The 13153-nt window shown below is 40.6% G+C and overlaps 1 protein-coding gene across 3 annotated transcripts in view; it reads left to right on the plus strand.

Annotated features, from left to right (window-relative positions):
• lrrk1 (leucine-rich repeat kinase 1) overlaps positions 1–13153 on the plus strand; it is a 164577-nt gene that overhangs the window by 115542 nt on the left and 35882 nt on the right. The window lies entirely within an intron of this gene.

Consider the following 13153-nt stretch of genomic DNA (forward strand, 5'->3'; position numbering starts at 1 on the left):
TGGAGGTGAACATGCGATACTAAGATATGATATTAGACAATATTGGACAAGGTCTCCACCACACAACACACTGCATTGAGTTAATTTATTTCTAAATATTGGGCCACCTCAGGCTGCATTATTATGCTTGTACCATGGTCACCTACCAAAGGAAGGAGATGTTTAGATTATCTTTTATTTTTATAGTGTGTTTTGGTCACTTTAATCCAAGGTGTCAGTAGATTAGTTAGCCATGGAAACTTGCATCAGTATTGTTACGATGGTTACATGCAGTTGATTTAAAGCAGGGGTCAGACTGTAACTTTATTGAAGGTTTGATAAAATCATTCAAGATCCACTTCTTAGCTTTTTTCCAGAGATTGCAATCACATCTCACAGTCTTCCACATGGAGTTGTTATGGAGATGACAGTTGAATCGATGACGATTAATGTCCATGACAACTGAGCAAAAACTCCATCCGCTGATGACAACCATTCAGTGGGTTCTCAAAAGGTAGTAGGAAAAAAGTAAGTTGATAATATATTGTAGTGTTTGAACAGAGCACAATGAGTGTAAAACAAATAGTTGCTGCCCACATCAAATTCAAAACCCTGACACTCACTTACAAAACAGCAACTAAAACAGCTCCCGCCTACTTGAACTCCCTCATTCAGGTCTACACCCCCTCCCGCTCACTACGTTCTACCAATGAAAGGTGTCTGGTACCACCACCACAGCAGCGCCTTTAGTCGCTAGCTAGACTCTTCTCCTCTGTAGTTCCCTGGTGGTGGAATGAGTTACCAAACTCTGTTCCATCTGCAGAGTCCCTCTCAATCTTTACGAAAAGACTGAAGACCCTACTCTTTTGTGAACACCTCTGTACTTGATGGACTGAAGGAAGGGGAAAAGCAAAAATACAAAAATGCAATCTATGCACACTATGCATTGCATCTGTGCACCGCCTGTTGGCATCTACATCCTATCGGACTCAAACTTAGCTTTATGGCACTTACTCATGTTGTTCTCTCCTGACTAGATCCCTGCTTGTGTATCCACTCTCAGATGTATGTTGCTTTGGATAAAAGCATCTGCTAAATGAAATTGTAAATTGCAATTGTAAATGTTGACAGATATGTAGACAGATATAAAATAACAGTCTATTGAAATATGACTGAATTAGCTTTGATGCAGTGCTGAACTCAGTTGAAATGTAATTTAAAGCTAATGTCATCTCAGACCATACAGTAATGTTCTTGCAGATTTACATCCAGATGTTTGGCCTTTAATGAAACCATTTTCAGAATTAACATTAAACTGTGTCACCATTTAGAGTGGCCTCTGGCCAAGGGCTAGTGCTCATATAAGCTGCCATCTTGACTGGTTTATGTTGTCCCTGGGGTTGAAGCAGTACATCAAAGGCCTGTGAGCAGCGGATGGTAGACGGATAGAGGGGACATTGGAGGAATGCAGCTATACAGTACTGTCAGCCTGTAGGGGAAGAGAGGCCCCAAGATGTGCCAGATGTGACCAATAAACAACATGGTTAATGTTGAGGTTAGGATAGGGAGTAATCTGAGTCTTTGTGTTGACAGATGTGAATATTCTGACACATATACTTAACAGAACATTTCATTTTTGTAGTACAGCTTACATTTTGTGTCAATTATCAATGTCTGTCAGTCTAACCATTTACCAATGCATTTCAAGAAGTCACTGTTTTCCACCAGAATGATATTATTCATGGGAGATTTCTGCACATTGTTTGGTGTTAACTTTGAGGATATCAATTGAGATTCAAACTAGATTCTTATGAAAGTACATGTTTGATTAAAAGACAGATTCATCAGACACAGAGGCAATTCAAGTGTTTGCATAATGCATTGAAAACAATAAGGAAATACATAAAACATTAAAATATAATTTGAAAAGATGGAAATCTTTTAAAAGAAATTTAAAAAGATGAAAAAAGAGTAATAAAGATCAAGGTCAAGATGTAAGTGCAGGTCAGATCATGATGAGTGCTTAATGTGTAGTAAAAGGCCATGGAGAATATAAAAACTTTTAACCAGGACTTTAAGGAAATCGAAGTCGGGACAAGTCTTCAGTCTTCTGGAAGTTTATTCCAGCTGCTCTGTGGTGCACAGTAACTAAATGTTGTTTCTCTGTGTTTAGTTTTTACTTTGAACTGTCAGCAAACTGCTGCCTGATGCCCTGAGAGGTTAAGAAACGGTAAAAGACAGTCAGAGTGGTCCTAAACCATTGAGAGATTCATAGATCTGGCATTAGTACTTAACCCTTTCATGCATGAATTATGATAACCTCAGTCAGGATTTTTTTCCTAAGTGTTTTTATTCTCCTTTAGGCATGAAAAAAAAATTAACTTCATTTTTTAAAACATTTTCAAGGAGTTTTTCACATGTCCACTCAGGTGGACAGCATGCGTTTTCAACTTCAGGAATATTTATTTAACAAACCAATGAATAAAATGATATATTATTTGAAAACTGTAAAATAATATATATTTTCAAAGCTGTTAAACTAATGTTTTAACATATTTCAACATATTCTAATACTGTTCAATGCAATGCAAAAGCATTGAACCTTGTTCCTGACTCCTCAGGCTCTTCCCTCTGTCTTACTGCATTTATTAGCACATGAGCTACAGATGACTTGAAGTGCACAAGATCCTTCTTTTCTAACCCAGACATTCTTTTGAGGTGCCAGACATTCCCTCAGCATCCTCAGCCCCCTCAACATCCTTATCCCCCTCAGCACCCTCAGGATCCTTAACCCACTCAGCCCCCTCAGCATCCTCAGCTCCCTCAGTATCCTTAGCCCCTTCAAAACTGTAAATTACATTCTAATAACATAAATCAATTGATTTACAGCCAAAAAAGTTACTCCAGATGAAGTATTTTCAAGAACAACAAAGTTGCAGTAATAGTATAATTGTAGTGTAGAACATCATGCATCGCTGACTATATTTAGTCAGCGATGCATGATGTTCAACTCAGTGGACAGATGATTAATCGTCATTTTCTCCCAACATACAATCAATACTTAGTTGTTACTTGATGTTACAAAATTGTATTTACCTGCAAGGGTCTACTACCATAGAAGGATTGGCAAGATATTCCTGGCCAATGGATGCAGTGTATGAGATGACACACTAGCGTCCACTGTGGTGGCTGATGTGCAACTATACCATCAAAACCCATGCATATATAAGAAAACAGCTTTTGAATAGCTGTCCACTGTAGTGACTACTATGCATGAAAGGGTTAATATACTAATCTATAACACACGGGGAGCCAGTTCAAAGACCTGAGGATTGCTGTGACGTGTTCATTGTTCTTCATCTTTTTTAGAACTCAGCAGGAATGTTCTGAATGAGCTGTGTGAGAGTTTTTGGGGGAGGCCGTAGAAAAGACAGTAATATAATTTACTGGAAATAAATGTGTGGACAGGTTTCTGGAAGTCCTGTCTTAGACACAAATTCTTGCTATATTTTGTTTTGTTTTGGGTTTTTTTTTTAAAACTGTGTTAATTTCATGCAAATGAGAAAACAGGAGATGACAGTAGTTAACAAAGATTAACCATATAGTGATCCCCACCCCCTCCAAAAAAAACCTACACTGACAACTACTAAACTAGGCACTATCACACACCTAAAGCAAGGCTAAGGGGGAAAAAAGGAATAATTAAAGCTGCAAGCAGCGTTGGTCGGGACCTTGCACTCTGGCCCGTTGGGAGCAGATCATTTTGCTTTTTAAAAATGAGGGATATTTCTTACAAGTGTGGTTTGCTTTTATTTTGAAAGTTTGATTGACAGGATGAGAATTGTCTGCAGGGTGAGACATGTCTTGCTCACATCTGTGTCATCAAAGTCATGCAAGTTTTGGGCCCATTCACTTGAATTTCAATTAGTAAATTGAAAACTCTTGATGAGTTTTTGTGTAAAACAAATTAATTTCCTAATTTTCATCAGGTCTATTTTTAGAAAAGTAAAGACTTTTAACCCACTTGACCTTGTCAAAGTTTGATTGAAATGTAAACTGTCAGGTGTGTAGTAATAATAATAAGTAACTGCATCTGGACATAGAAAAATACTCATATATTTGAATGGAGAGTGTGAGCGAACCCACACCTTTTTGAACATTTACGGCTTCCACATAGTTTTAGATACAGACTTCATTTGAACTTTAAATGAGGATACTTTGACCTACAAATCTTGAATTTACATGTTTTTTCTATCTTTTATTGTTTTTGAGATATTAGAGTGTGAGTTTTAAAGTCTTTTCTTGCTCCTCCTGTGATTTTATGAGTGTGTATTGCAGAATGTTTCACAGCACTGAGGGAGTGATATTACCAGGAGCAGTTGGAGAGGAGAATTTTAGAGTACGCTTTTGGTGAAATCTCCTTATAAATCCCATGACTGTATGAATCTTACATTAAAAATCATATTTTTTAGTACGAAATTTTGTGGCGAATCCATTGATAGAGGTTTGAAAGTGGTCAGAAGCCTCTGTTTGACACAAAGTTCATGCCCGTAGATTGCCTCCCCATTGTATATCATCATTATAAAATCCAAACCGTTCAAGTTATTACAAAGTCTCAGAGGAGATAGCATTTGTTCAGGGGCCAAAATTGGGGCAAAGTCTTATTTAGAAAGGCTAATTGCGGACTTCCTGTTGGATTTAGGTCAGGTGTGTCAATGTATGATTTGTAGGTCTTGATGAGACGAATAATTGAGTTTTGGTTTGATCTCTCTACAACTTTCCTACGGGCTGTGGTGGCCATTTTAGTTACATAGGTGGCGCTAGAGAGCACGTTTTGGCACTTTGGGGATTAATTTTTACATTTTATCAAATATTTCACCGGACCTGATGTACGTGCCAAATTTGGTGAGTTTTTGAGCATGTTTAAGGGGTCAAATTTAGGGTTTAAGTGGTGTAATAATAAAGAAAGAAAAAATCAAACAAACAAACAAACACACGAAAAACAATAGGGTCCTCGCCCTTAGATTAGGACTGCTGTTTTACAGTAGTCCGCTGCCTTTTGGGCTCAGTCCCTAAAAAGGGGGAAAAAAGTGATATCTCTGGATGTTGGTATGAGGTTGGTTTAGGTTCACAGTGAAGAGTAAGTTTCACTTGGGGAGTCAGGGAAGGAGTGAGCTCGCCGTGGCTGAAAGAGAAGAGAGAAATAAATAGATCCCAAATAGAATGACATTTCTCTGCCTTGTTTTGCCAAGCATATCTAATCTTTACATGTCGTAAGCAGCTTGTTAAATCTCTCATCCACTGTAAGTGAGAAGGTGGTTGAATAGACTTCCAGCCCATAAGAATCAACCATCTAGCTATTAGGGTAAGGAAGGCCAGGGCATCCTTCTGGTGTTTAGAGAGAGGAGTAGTTTTTGGGTGAGAGGCCAAGGAGAATGATGAGTGGGTAAGTGTCAATGGTTGTTTTTAATACTTTAGAGATAGATTCAAAGATTGACTTCCAGAAGGTAAATAGTTTGAGGCAAAGCCAAAACGTGTATTAATGTAGCTGTAGCCTGCTTGCATCTATCATATTTGGGGCCAATGTCAGTTTTATGTCAGTCCTGACCTTGGTCCAGTATATTTGATGAATGAGCTGGACTTGGATAAGACTGTAGCAGGCGCAGATGGAGGAATGGATTCTGTGTAAGACTTCGTCCCACTCATCATCTTGAAACTGGTAATCTAAATCAGTCTTTCAGTGCCGTTTTACTTATAAATCTTTAGATGGTGTGAAGTTTGTGATCAGTCATTGGTCATATAGATGGGAAACAAGTCCTTTGCTGTGGATACTGGTCTCTAGTATACTATTTAGCAGATTTTTAGGAGGAAATGATGGAAAATCTTTAAAGCTGTTCTTTGCAAAATCACGAAAAATCTGAAAATATCTAAACAGGCAAATTTCAGGGACAGTTGAGAGAAGGAGGCAAACATTTGATCTATATACAGATCTTTAAATTGTTTAATATGTGTCTTATGCCACATCCTGAAGGCATCCTTCAAAGATGGAGGGAAAACTGGATTGTTGTTGCAGGGAGAGAGTATTGGGATTGCTGATGTTGGGATGGGCAGTAGTGCATATGAAAATAAGATAGTATGAAAATAAGATATTGTTAACCTTAATAATTCGGGCACCAACTGTTGCATCTGTGAGGAACACAGTTGATTATTTGCAATAATTATCAAAGGTAATTAACTAATTATAACAATTAATAGAATTATTAATATGAATTAACAAATACGGGGCACCAATAACCAAACAAGGTAGTCTCATAAATGGAAGTTCACCTAGAATGTTAATATCGGAGAGATATCAACATTCAAGGGTGAACAGAGAAGGGTGAATTCGAGCTCTGACTCCTTCAATCAGCCACTTTTCACAATATTATGCACAATAATGACAGAAGAACTTCTCTTTAAAGATATAGCAGTGTTTATTAAACTTAGCAAAATTAACAAAGTTAACAAATGCTTCATTCAATAAACAACTATTCTAAAATCTAATCCTACCAAACAAAACATAACAGCTATGTACAGGGTTGGACACATGCAGGGGAATGCATGCATGCATGCGTGTGTGTGTGTGTGTGTGTGTGTGTGTGTGTGTGTGTGTGTGTGTGTGTGTGTGTGTGTGTGTGTGTGTGTGTGTGTGTGTGTGTGTGCGCGTGCGTGCGTGCGTGCGTGCGTGCGTGTGAGTGACAAGATGGCGACAGGGCCTGACGTGATGACGTCGTCGGTCTGCGACACGGACGTGACTATGGGAGGAAGTCATGTCGCGCGAGAACCGGATGGCAGAAGTATAGCGGTGTCTTGGTTAGACAGAAGCAAGATGGCGCCGCCTGGTGGATGGCGTCTCGCACTCACCCACTTCTGTGAAAAACACACGTGTCTGATGGCGGATAAGGACAGGGAAAGCGAAGCATTATCTGACCATCAGATGCGCAAAAAGATGTCGGTGCGTGTATGTATGTGTGTGCGTGTATGTGTCAGTCAGAAGAGAAAGGGAAGAAGGAGAGAAAGCGATCGTGAGAGGAAGAGAAGCGGCAGTCTGTAACGCACATTGTCTGGTTTCTGATCGACAAAGCAATTTACTTTCTCACTCACGATGGCACAAACACAGCAGTAGTCCCGAGCGGGACAAACACAAAACAGTCTAGCGTGGTGAACACAACTAAACAGGCAGCAAACTTAAAATACTCCTCAGAGTAAAGCAGGAAAAATGGACTCGGCGGTCCGTCAACAGCACAACAAACAATAGCAAAGCTAAGAGCTAAATGCTAAACAGCAGCAACTGATGCTGATAAGAACACACAATTAACACTGCCTCTGCCCAGACCTATGCCTCTTACTTGGTCGCTTCAGAAAGCTGGCTTTGTCCAGGGCTCGGATGCAGATGGTGGCCGTTCTTGCACGGTCAGCGAAAAGCATGGCAGCTGGCTCTCGGTGGCGTGGTGGAGAGAACAGCAGAGTCGACTCGGTGAAGAAGTTTTTTCCTTCAAGGGAATTTGAGGACGCTGGTTGCAGCAGCGGTCTCTCTCGGATCTGGAAATGTGTTTGGGTGAACACGGGTGAAGTCTCGTCTCGTCCAGCGAGGGTAGTCTTTGATGAGGGGAAAACACGTGCGTGGGGTACCCCCTTTAGTCAGCCGAGTCAGAGGGACAGAAGTTACCCCTAGCTCAGTGACATGGGAAAGGCATGTGCTTCAGGGCACGTTCAGTTTTTAAAGGGGCGGTGATGTCATGGCTGCATCATCAGGACGCTCTGCTGTGCAGGAGCGTCTCCGCCAATGAGACTGTATGTTGACTGCTCCCTGCTGAGGTGTGAAAATCGCAAAGCATCCTTGGAAATGGAGTTTGCAATGGACTCCCATTGTCTGTAAGCAGCATTTTGGCGTTATTCCTTTGTCTCGGGGGAAACAAAGGAACAAGTACCTCGTGGTCAGGCCTCACAGGTTACATTTAGGCCCTCTCTGTGTGACCTCATGGTTTGAGGCCCAACACTGATTTCCATAGTGGCGTTTCAACTGTTTCAGTATTCACAGTGATTGACTCACTACTGGTCTATGATTTAGATTAGAAGGTGACATAGATAGTGAGTCACAAGCTAGTGCCATAAAGGACGTTGGTCTGTACAACGCTTCCTCCATCTGTACCCAGAGGGGTGTTCCCTCAAGCTGGATAAAGAAAAAGCCTGGCTTATTTCGATAAGCCTCGCTAATTTAAGTGAGAGCTCTGTTCCATCACTGCGGCTTATATGATTCCCAGCTCAGTAACCATCAATCAATCAATCAATCAATCTTTATTTATATAGCGCCATATCACAATAGAAGTCATCTCAAGGCACTTTTCACATAGAGCAGGTCAAGACCGTACTCTTTAATTTACAGAGACCCAACAGTTCCCCCATGAGCAAGCACTTGGCGACAGCGGTAAGGAAAAACTCCCCTTTAACGGGTAGAAACCTCAAGCAGACCCCGGCTCTTGGTGGGCGGCCATCTGCTTTGAACGGTTGGGTTGAGAGAGAGAAAGAGAGAGGGAAAGGGGGAGGGGGGACAGAAGAAAAACAATGACAACAACAAACAACAACAAGCACAAGCATCAACAGACAGGGAAGGATGCCATCAGGACTGTGAAGGACCGCGAAGGTTCGGCCCGGGAGTCAGGTTTTTCTGTGAGATGAGAAAGCACAAAAAACTCCGGGGAAGAAGCAAAGTTAGTGACATGCATTGATGTTACATGAATGCATACAGATGGAGAGGAGGAGGAGGAGAGAGGAGCTCAGTGCATCATGGGAAGTCCCCCAGTAGTCTAGGCCTATAGCAGCATAACTAAGGGCTGATCCAAGGCGAGCCTGGTCGGCCCTAACTATAAGCTTTATCAAAAAGGAAAGTTTTAAGCCTACTCTTAAACATAGAGAGGGTGTCTGCACCCCGGACTGAATCCGGTAGATGGTTCCATAGAAGAGGAGCCTGATAGCTGAAGGCTCTGCCTCCCATTCTACTTTTAAAGACTGTAGGGACCACCAGTAAGCCTGCATACTGGGAGCGCAGTGTTCTAGTGGGATAATACGGTATTATGAGCTCTTCAAGATATGATGGTGCCTGACCATTAAGGGCTTTGTAAGTTAGGAGAAGGATTTTAAATTCTATTCTAGATTTTACAGGAAGCCAATGTAGTGAAGCTAAAATGGGAGAAATGTGATCTCTTTTTCTAGTTTTAGTCAATACACGTGCAGCTGCGTTCTGGACCAGCTGGAGAGTCTTTAGAGACTTGTTAGGGCAGCCTGATAATAAGGAATTGCAATAATCCAGCCTAGAAGTAACAAATGCGTGAACTAGTTTTTCTGCATCTTTTAGGGACAGGATGTGCCTGACTTTTGAGATATTACGTAAGTGAAAAAAGGCAGTCCTTGAAATTTGATTTATGTGGGAGTTAAAGGACATATCCTGATCAAAGATAACTCCCAGATTCCTTACAGTGGTGCTGGAGGCCAGGGTAATGCCATCCAGAGCAGCTTTATCATTAGATAATGTGTTTCTAAGGTGTTTAGGGCCAAGCACAATAACTTCAGTTTTATCTGAATTTAGTAGTAGAAAATTGCAGGTCATCCAGGTCTTTATGTCGTTAAGGCATGTTTGGAGTTTGTTTAACTGATTGGGTTCATCTGGCTTCATTGATAAATATAATTGGGTATCGTCTGCGTAACAATGAAAATTTATGGAGTGTTTCCTAATAATATTACCTAAAGGAAGCATATATAAGGTGAATAGAATTGGTCCAAGTACAGAACCTTGTGGAACTCCGTGTCTAACTTTTGCCTTCACGGAGAATTCATCATTAACATGTACAAACTGAAATCGGTCTGATAAATAGGACTTAAACCAGCTTAATGCAGTTCCTTTAATGCCAATTTTAACCATGGCAACTTATTCAGTAGAACTAGCCTGCTCCATGACAGGCTAACTGTCAGGCTTAATTTAGCTACGTGTCAAAGAATGTCTGACAGAGGAAATAGAATCCCAAAAGACGTTTCCGCGAAGTGTCTTTTCACACTCACATCACTTCGTTTTGAAATACATAAAATGAAAGAACTGTTTTACAAAAAAACTTCAATTAATCCCCATTTAATTCATGGTCACTTTTGTGTTGGAGTGAAGCCTTTTATTTAAAAGCTCAGCATTTATAATTTAAGAAATAAAAGTGTGCCAACATTGTTTTGAAGTTATGTATTTATTTTTTCATTCACTCATTTTGTTCAAGCTGTGAAGACAAAAAGAAAATTAAGTAAAGTCCAAACCATGACCTTCTCATGTGTTTAAATGTATACAGTGGAAACCACTTATAGTGATCACAGATACAGTGATCAGCTGCTTATGTGGATCAAAAAGCTTTGGACAGAATCATTCCTATACAAAGTTTATGCTGTTTAAATAATTCACCGATAGAAATCAAGTAGTGTTCATTTTGGGTCTCCTCATACATGACAACATGTGTAAAAACATTTTAAACTATGGTAAACCTATTTTTTGTACTTTACTCCCATTATAAGCAGCTGAAGCACCATTATTGCCTACTTGAGGCTGTTGCTGCATGCACATTGAAATCATGATGGGGAAAAAAGTCATTTTCTCTCAGTGAAAAATGTAGTCTCCTCAAAGTTTTTGACAATAAAAGAGGGGAAAGAAGGAATGGATCACTGCTCTCTTCGTCTGTTCTGCCGCCGGGGAAAAGAAGGAACTTGTCATTGGCAAATGTCAGAACCCACTGCTTCAAAACTCTGCACACACTGCATTGAAATGAGCACTCAGATAACTGACTGCTCATTTATTAATGAATAAAGATAAAACCACGAACAGGGACAAGCACTGCTCTTCACTTTCCCCACCCAGATCCATCAAGCCAGATGCAAGGATCGAACTGTCAGCCTTCTAGTAATAAGTTTGCTCTTCTAACCTTTAGACCATCAGTACCCGCCTACAGGTATAGATTTAATCAGTCATCAATTTTGTACCAAGCCATTTCCCTCACCTCTGGCAGTATTGGCCTTTTTAGTGAACACTTCTTTATGTTCTTCATAAAGTTTCATCAGCAGATTTGTTCTGCTGCTGAGAAGAACACCGCTTTAGTTTTTGCCCCTTTTTGCAACATAGTATTATGGTCTTTTCGACCATTGACTGTTCTGGGCTGCTTATGTACTCTGTGCATGCATACACTGCAAGCTTATTCCAGCCTGGCTAGAGTTAGCATTGACTAGACAGGGCTAAGCTGTGTTAGTAGAACAGCATGAGCCTCAAGTGAAAGTTGACGTTAATTCTAGCCAGGCTTTTTCAAGTAAGCTCAGCTTTCTTTAGCTGCATTGATGGAACACCCCTCAGGTAGGAACCCAGACGCTAAGGCCATAATGACAATGGAGCCAGTGCAGGATGTTGTATATATTTGCTGCCCAATAATATACTTGGAAGTTCAGAAGGGCCAAGTCCCCCTAATGCTTTTGGCATCTATAAAAGTGTCTTTCATATCCTAAAAGGGGTAGTAATGGCTTGGTCTAAGATTTTAAAAAAGGACTTGGGAATAAAGATTGGGATCACCTGAAAGAGACAGAGAAACTTGGGCAATACATTCATTTTTACTGAGTTAATGCGACCTGCAAGAGACAGGGGAGGGAGGATCAATGCATGAAGTTAAATCTAGCGCACTCAGGAGTAGAGTTCTAAAATTTTTCATGCAATTATGACTCCAAGTTTTTCAAATTCATTTTAGCTAGTTTGAATGGAGCAGCTTAGGGAGGGAGATCCTTGACAGCAACATTTAGAGGGAACAGTTCACTCATGCTAGTATTTACTTTGTAACCAGAAACAGTACCAAATTGTTCAATGCAGTGGAGAACTTGAGGAAGCAATGTGGCTGGTTCTGATATGAAAACTATGACATCATTCTTGTTACATTTTTAAGATGATGGTGTAAGCAATTTACATGTGTTAATAATTTTTTCTTGCCAATGAGTGAAGAGTGGGTTGTAACGTAACTTAAAAAATGAGACCTTCCCCAACTCTCTCGGTTGCCTGTAACAGTTGCAACCCGGTTGCCTGTGGACTGATTTCTATGTGAAGAACCCAGGCCGGACACCAACATTTTATTCCTCTCATTCATCTTTCTCACTACCACTGCTCACTCTCTTCAGCCACTCTCTCTCTCACTCTCTCTCTCTCTCTCTCTCTCTCTCTCTCTCTCTCTCTTTATCTTTCTCTCGTCTTTTTTAAAATGAGTTGGGGAGACAACAGCAAAGCTTAACGTTATTTTTAACGTTATCAAATGAAGAGGAATGCCCCCCCTCTTCCTAGTAATGTTTTGTCCTCCCCCATTGCAGGGTTACAGCTCTTATCAGTCTGATCACCAGCTGTGATTGGCCACCGCAGAGTTATAGGTTGCATTTCTCCAAAAGTTAATTCTGGTTCAACTTTCTCACTGCGGGTCGCTATGGCCCCTACCCCCGCAGCCTAAATGCACAACCCATCTGCTTCCAGCTGGTTACCTGAGGCTTACAATACTCATCAAATTAATAACTGGGATCTGGGAGCACAGTCAGATGATTAGACAGGTTGTAAACAAACAGACAAACAGTTTATCCAGATGATCTGAACCACTTAATTTGGAAATCAGACTGAAAGTGAGTGCACCTGAAATGTTGTTAGTAATCAGGAAAGTACAAGAAAACTATGTATACACAAATACAGTGAGTACAGCAGATCAAAGCTGAAGGGGGAAGTGGGTCTGTAAACAGTGATGGATGTTTACAACAGAGGTTTGTTTCCAACCTGTCAGATCAAGACTGCTTGTATTTCTTGACCTTTCAGTCTGCAGGGGTGAGAATAAGGTCCAAGGAACTGACATTTTGGGGTTTCATCTCTGTGCAGAGATAGGCCTGGGGCATGTCAAGCCTTTGAACAGGACTATTGAAATCGAGAGTGCTGTCCCTGCACCCAGCAGAAATGACCTCCAAATCTAACTGTTGTAAAACCACAATGTCTTGTTTTCTTTGTCTAAAAGTGAAAATATACAAGATACAGTGTAAATAAAACAACTTTGGAGTTTTGGGATGGCATGGTCATTCACTCTTGATGGAGCTAGGCTAGCGG

Source organism: Thunnus albacares, chromosome 1 (assembly GCF_914725855.1).
Source record: "Thunnus albacares chromosome 1, fThuAlb1.1, whole genome shotgun sequence".
NCBI classification, from domain to species: Eukaryota; Metazoa; Chordata; class Actinopteri; order Scombriformes; family Scombridae; genus Thunnus; species Thunnus albacares.